At 46.3% G+C, this 7,449-nt stretch overlaps 1 pseudogene; it reads right to left on the bottom strand.

Annotated features, from left to right (window-relative positions):
- Positions 1–3,354: 3,354 nt before the first annotated feature.
- The window catches only part of LOC141918951 (uncharacterized), a 4,266-nt pseudogene continuing 171 nt past the window's right edge, over positions 3,355–7,449 (bottom strand).

The raw sequence follows: 7,449 nt of genomic DNA, 5'->3' as shown, positions 1-7,449 counted from the left end.
AGGTAGGGTTAGTGATTAGGGGTTGGGGTTAGGGTTAGTGAATAGGGGTAGGGCTTAGGGGTTTGGGTTGGGGTTAGTAGGGGTAGGGCTTGGGGTTTGGGGTTAGGGTTGGGGCTTAGGGGTTGGGGTTAGGGTTGGGACGTTGGGGCTTAGAGGTTGGGGTTTAGGGGTTGGGGGTTGGGATTAGGGTTAGTGATTAGGGGTTGGGGTTAGGGTTAGTGATTAGGGGTTAGGGCTTAGGGGTTGCGGTTAGGGTTATGGGTTATGGTTAGGGGTTAGGGTTATGAGTTAGTGTTTAGTGGTTAGGAGTTAGGTGTTAGGGTTAAGGATTAGTGGTTAGGTCTTTGGGTTAGGGTTAGGTTTAGTGTTGGGGTTAGGGTTTAGTGTTAGGGCTTGGGGTTAGTGGTTAGGGTTAGGCATTATGGTTAAGGGTTAGTGTTATGGTTAGTGTTAGGGGGTAGGATTTGAGTTAGGCGTAAGGGTTAGGGGTTACTGTTGCAGGTTATGGGTTAGGTTTAGGGGTTAGGGGTTGGAGTTAGGGGTTATGGTTAGTGGTTATTGGTTAGGGCTTAAGTGTTAGGGCTTTGGGTTTAGAGTTTAGGGTTAGGTCTTAGGTTTACGACCTGGGGTTAGGGTTAGGGATTTGGGGTTAGGCGTAAGGATTAGGTCTTAGGTTTAGGGCTTAGGGGTCAGAGTTAGCGGTTAGGGTTAGGCGTTAGAGGTTAATGTTAGGGGTTAGGGTTTAGAGGTTAGGGTTATGGTTTAGGGTTAGGATTTACTGTTATGGTTTAAGGGTTAGGGGTTAGGGTTTGGGGTTAACGGTTAGGTTTAGGACTTGGGGTTAGGGTTTAGGGTTAGGGCTTAGGGCTAGGGCTTAGGAGTGAGGTGCTAGGGCTAGGGCTTAGGAGTGAGGGGTTAGGGCTAGGGTTTAGGAGTGAGGGGTTAGGGGGTTAGGGTTTGGGATTAGGGCTTGGGTTTAGGGCTTGGTCATATGGTTAGGGACTAGACTTAGGTTTAGGGCTTAGTGTTAGGGTTTAGAGGTTAGGGGTTAGGGCTTGTGGTTTAGTGGTTAGGGCTTGGGGGTTGGGGGTTAGGGTTTGGGGTTAGGGCTAGTTCTTATGGTTAGGACTTGTGGTTAGGGACTAGATTTAGGGTTAGGGCTTGTGGTTAGGGACTAGATTGAGGGTTAGGGCTTAGTTTTAGGGGTTAAGGATTAGGGTTATTGTTATGGGTTAGCGCTTAGGGTTAGGGTTTAGGTTTAAGGGTTAGGTTTAGGGGTTAGGGTTATGGTTAGTGGTTAGCTTTAGGGATATGGTTAGGGATAGGTGTTAGGCTTAGGGGTTTGGGTTATAGGTTAGTGTTAGATTTAGGGTTAGGGCTTGGGGTAAAGGGTTAGGTTTCGGGGGTAGGGTTAGGGGTTAGTGTTAGAGGTTAGAAGTTAGGGTTAGGGGTTAGGAGTTAGGATTTAGGGTTAGGTTTAGGGCTTAGGGTTAGGGGTTATGGGTAGGGGTTAGTGGTTAGGGTTTGGGATTAAGGGTTAGTGTTAGGGTTAGGGTTTAGGGTTTGGGGTTAGGGATTAGGGTTAGGGGTTATGGTTAGGGTTAGTGTAGGGGTTAGAGCTCGGGGTTAGGGGTAGGTGTTAAGGTTTAGGGGATAGTGTTAGGGTTTAGGGCTTAGGGTTAGTGCTTAGGTTTAGGGGTTAGGCTTAGGGCTTGTGTTATGGGTTAGCTTTAGGGTTAGGGTTTGGCACTAAATGTTAGGGTTTAGGTTTAGGATTCAGGGTTATGGATTAAGGTTCGGGGTAAGGGTTAGTGGTTAGGGATTAGGGTTAGGTGTTAGGGATTAGAGTTAGGAGTTAGGCTTATGGGTTAGTGTCCCGATCCAATATCGGGGCGGGTTCTTAAACGATCCCAAGAGCGAGATTAAGACACAAACGAGGTCAAATGCTGTATAACCTTGCAAGCTTTATTTCCCGTAACAATTAGTTATAGCGATAGGACAGAGAGAAAAGGAAAGAGAAAGTCAGAATCCCTAAGCCAGAAAACGGTAGAGATGCAGCTAATTACCGCCACCACCAGGGATCCAACGATGTTGCGTAGACTCGGCCTCGGTGCAGGTGGTGGTGCTCCAAGCTCCGCCGAGGTCCCAGCTCCAGGTAACAGGTGTCGAAGCAGGTTGCAAAGACGGTGGCACCAAGAGAGGCGTACGCAGTCCTTTAGTCCCCACGATTTCCCCGAAGAGTCCGCCCATTTCCACGGAGCTCATTGTAATATGTGCTGCCCCGTGGTCCTCCATACGCGCATGCCCAGGTGTTCTGGCGGGGGGGGTCGACCTGCAGTGCCTTCAGCCTTTGCACGTCTTCCTCGTCCCGCACCCAGCTCGCGCGCAGGTACAGCTTGGCAGGCACTGCCAAGGCTGTCATTGTTCTCACTTTGAGCCGATGTTGTGGTTTTTTCAGGGACTCTGTAGTGTACTCCTTCAGAACAACAGGATGCTGGGGGTGGGAAGTGGTGGTCGCGGAGCAGCAATGTTGAGACAAACAATGTCTAACACAGTTCCTCACACCACCCCGTGGCTCAACATTGCTGTCTTCGTGGTGGTGATAAAGATAACAGTACAGAGAGAAAGAGAGAAAGACCAGAAAAGCGCAAAATACAATAACAAACGAGATTTCCAGCAAATTTTCTTTCCATAAACATGTCTTTAACAATATCTTTAACAGGTATAAGCATTTTTTAACTAACAAACATATCATCAATAACAAATATAAACATTTTTAACTGACAAACACATAACCAATAACATCTTTTAACAGATATATCATGCTTACAACTAACCAATTTTATAAAGCCAAAGCATCTTATGAACTAATTTTAAGGCTCCGATGAATTGACAGAAGAACGTAATGGCAGTTTACATGATTGACATTTACAGGGACAAAAAAGGAGAATTAGCATAACAATTAGGATAGTGATTAAGAAAGCAAAGACTACAACATGAATTAAAATCAAATCTGACACATCTTCCATCTTTGCCCGTGGTTTTAACCAAAATACCACAAAATGTTTGAGTCTCTGGCCGTCCACGCCGTCCGCTGCAGTTGGGATCAGCATGCGCAGCAGGAAAAAAAAAATCCCTTTCCTCGCCCCCTTTTCCTAATGCGCATGCGTCATTAGGGTCTAGAAACTTCTTTTCCAAACTTAAAGGTAAATAAACAACACTATCCATAACAACATTAACAACATTCTAAATAAACATATAAAAAGATAACAGTAACACTATTGACTAACAGGTTTTTAACTAAACAAAGTTAAAGCTGTGTCTCAGCCAGGGCCGAGAAATGTGCTCTCAGTTCTATCTCAACCCGGACTGAGGAATGCGGTCTTGGTTCCATTTCAAACTGGACGGAGGAATGAGCTCTCGGCTCTGTCTCAAACCGGACCGAGGAATGTGCCCTTGGTCCCGTCTTAGGGCGGACCGAGGAATGTGCTCTCGGTCCTTGGCGGGGAGGGGAAGGAGGTGGTTGTTTACATGAAACAGCACAACTACAAGACAGTTTACATGGACACTTACCGGACGAAAACATACAAAACGCAAGAGTAAATACAGCAATAGCCAACAAAGTAAGAGCCAGAAAATCAAGTATTAAAAGGGCATACATTCTGATTATTATCACAAACTGCAATGCCGGAAAATAAATGGTGGTCGGACTTGCCTGAGCCGGGGATCTGCCAAAATGGACGCCCCCAGCCCAGAACGCATGTGCGGTTTAGGCCTAAAAACGTCTATCCTAAGCTTAAAATTTAAATGATTGATACAGCTACAGGCTTTGGTTGGCGAACGATACGAATCTGCTTTACACCATCAGGTGCGACAGTAGATATAAATTGCATGTTAGAAACAACACGTTGGATTAACTGAATAAAGCAAGGAATAATACACGGCAAGAACATCAAGGCGGCAAATGCACATATGAGATAAAATCGAAGCTGCTTTACCCATGGTGCTCCGGGTAGCCAAGACCATAGATCACCACTCCAGCCATTCCATGTTTGAACGGGAACATGAGCTAGTTTCCTAATGTCTGTGGTTAGCTGAAGGACTACTTCACCTACATCGGCTATTTCCAGACAACAATTAGAAACATTTAGTTTTCCACATACTCCTCCCTCTTCAGCTAATAGGTAGTCTAAAACCATACGATGTTGAAGGATTGCAGTGCGCATCTGTTGAGATTGTTGAGTTAAAAGGTCTATAGCATTAGCAGTTTTATTAGTAATAATTTCTAGAATTGCTTGTAGTCGAATTATACCGTTCAAGTTATAAATTGGTTCTCTTGCCCCTGATATCGGTTCATTGGGATTCCAAGTGGCAGGCCCATAATGCTCAATAATTCTTTCAGGGGGCCACTCATTTTCCCCCCACTTTTGAGTTCCACCTATTTTAAACTCAACAGATCGCTTGTTGTGGACAATCCTTTTGTTCCCTAACTTATCATATAATTTTATTCCCAACTGAGGTAGTGGGTTGTTATACCACCCTGTGACTGGAGTGGTGGCCTACAATAGGGGTCATAATAATCAAAGCCTGGGGATAAAGCCCATTCACAAACACTCTCCCCGACTCGTACTCCTCTCCCTTTTGTCCAGTTAGGGCAGCAAATACCTTTTCCAGGAAAGTGGAGTTGCCAGGGATCAGCATCCTCAGTCCAGTATGGACTGTATTGAAATTGCTGACCCACCATTCTCGGTTAGCACTTAGAGAGCCAGAGCTTCCTCCGGAACCAAGGGAGAGGAGAACGGTCGCCCAAAGCAGTTTTGACGATGGTACACAACACATCCTACAAATATTAATAAGGCAATAGACATCAATACTATACAAAAAGTCAAAATCCACATAAGGATCCCCCGTCGTGACTCAGTATATCATTCTTCGGGGGAGGTTTTACCTGCAAGAGAAAAGAAAAGAAAAATCTTCTCGGTTCGTTTTGAGAACCGGAAGTGAGTTATAATCAGAAAGATGGAATAATCCACCTTGTATTAATTTTGTGCTCCTTTCTATAAGCATCTTTGGCCTTCCAGGTGTACTTATTAAGGGGTGTGTCCAACACCAGTGGCACTGTGCCCACTGTAGGAAGTGCGACCAAGATAGGTTGTCCTGGAAAATGAGATGGATTGCTGGGGGTGGAGGTGTAACACCTGCGAGCTGTCCTCCAGGCCGGGCAGGAGGCAACTGACCTCGCCATCCTCTTTAGGGACCTGGAGACCTTGTGCAGTGACACCTGCCAGTTCTGCACAAGTTGTTCTAATTTTTGGGTTGTGAGTCCATCCATCAAGTCACGGGGAACACCTTTCTGAAGCCCTAGTTGCCACAGTCCCTGTCGAGTTAGGGGCCTCTCTCTCCCAAAATTCTGAAATCGAGGTGATCCCAAGCCTTGGCCCTTCCTCATGGATGACTGTCACCCACTAATTTGCTCTGCAGCCCGTACGACCCTGGTTTCAGTTCTTTGGGACGATCCACCAACGGAGCCATATTTTCTCCCAAAATTAATCAATTCCTGGGCTACCTCTCCCCATGTCCATACTTTCCTCCCTGGCTGTCGGTGGTCAGGAGTCACTATCCCCTCAAGACTGGCCGTCATTCTTTCTACATTAGAACTATTTTGAATTTTTCCTTGTAACTGAATGCCAATGGGTTTCAGGGAGTCAGGAAGTCCTCGTATCAGGGGAGTCATCCTCTCTGGGTCCACAGGCATCATCATCGGGGAGCCTTGGTTAGGCTTGAGCTCCCGATCATACATCATCTGCAGACAGGCGGCCTTCTGCACACTTTCCACTAACTGATCCACCGTTCCTGTTATGGCAAGGGGATCCCCCCTCTCCAAGGGGTTCAGCCCTCCAGCCCAGTACCCAACTCTCTGAGTCAATGACCATGGGGCTCGGTGGTCGCCGGTCCTTAAAAACACACCCGGACCCCAATATCCTTCTGCTTCTTTCTCTGACAACAATATTCTATCCCCTCCTGACAAAGACACTCTCCACACATACTCTGTCTCTGATTCCTTTGCAGTCCTTGCAAAATCTTTTTTCAACTTTGCCAATTCGGTTCATGTAAATGGGACTTCTTTGGTGATAACCTGAGGACGGTTATCTCTATCGTCCTCGTACACATACTCTGTTTTAACCAGCGGATACATATGGGGGGGGCTTTTTACAGTTTCTTTTGCCTTTTGCAAATCCCCTTGGGGACAAATTTGCCGTATCCCCTTCTCCAGAAGTTTCACCTCTGCCTTCGCCAGTGTATCCGTCTTCCTCAAAAGTTGCTCCCTCAATTCATCCTTTAATATTATATTTTGTTTCCTCTCCTTCTCTAGAAATTCTTTGGTTTCTTTCAATTGTTCCTGCAGGGTCTGTATGACCCTCTGCAGGGAGTCTATTACCATATCAGTTTGATACGACTTCTGCTTTTTCTCTTCCACCGCAGCTGCCAGACTGGCACCCAGGACTGCACATATAAAACCTTTGCCCTTGCCAGACCTGACTTTTGCATCTTTCTGTAGGGCAACAATCCTATCAGTAACAGCCTGTAAGTTGTACCAATTCCCTCGGGCCCAATATATTCCAGGCACCGAAGCTCTTGATTTATGTTTCTCTAACAATTTAAACAAAGTTTCCTTCCCTATTTTGGGTACTTCCTCTTTTGAGGGGTTTTCTAAAGCAGTACTCATTTTTCTTCAAAGCAAGACAACAACTCCTCAGTTACAGAATATTACACAATGTCAAATTTCCCCTGTTCACTCTCAGGAGGCCAAATCTGAATTTAACACAAAAGCAATGCAAAGGGGATTATCGTCCTGAGAGGGCCACACCTGGGTATGCAAGTACCCCCTGTTCAGTCTCAGGAGGTCACAACTTACTGTAACACAAAGGGAGTTATTTCATCCTGAGAAGTTTGCATCTAACACAGCAAGATAGTACAGCACTCTCGTCTCAAGGGATCCTGTCCGTGACGCCAATTTAAAATGTCCCGATCCAATATCGGGGCGGGTTCTTAAACGATCCCAAGAGCGAGATTAAGACACAAACGAGGTCAAATGCTGTATAACCTTGTGAACTTTATTTCCCGTAACAATTAGTAATAGCGATAGGACAGAGAGAAAAGGAAAGTCAGAATCCCTAAGCCAGAAAACGGTAGAGATGCAGCTAATTACCACCACCACCAGGGATCCAACGATGTTGCGTAGACTCGGCCTCGGTGCAGGTGGTGGTGCTCCAAGCTCCGCCGAGGTCCCAGCTCCAGGTAACAGGTGTCGAAGCAGGTTGCAAAGACGGTGGCACCAAGAGAGGCGTACGCAGTCCTTTAGTCCCCACGATTTCCCCGAAGAGTCCGCCCATTTCCACGGAGCTCATTGTAATATGTGCCGCCCCGTGGTCCTCCATACGCGCATGC

This window comes from Strix aluco, unplaced genomic scaffold (assembly GCF_031877795.1).
Source record: "Strix aluco isolate bStrAlu1 unplaced genomic scaffold, bStrAlu1.hap1 HAP1_SCAFFOLD_86, whole genome shotgun sequence".
NCBI lineage: Eukaryota > Metazoa > Chordata > Aves > Strigiformes > Strigidae > Strix > Strix aluco.
Note: the sequence above shows the minus strand (reverse complement) of the source record. Positions and strands in the feature narration are given on the sequence as shown.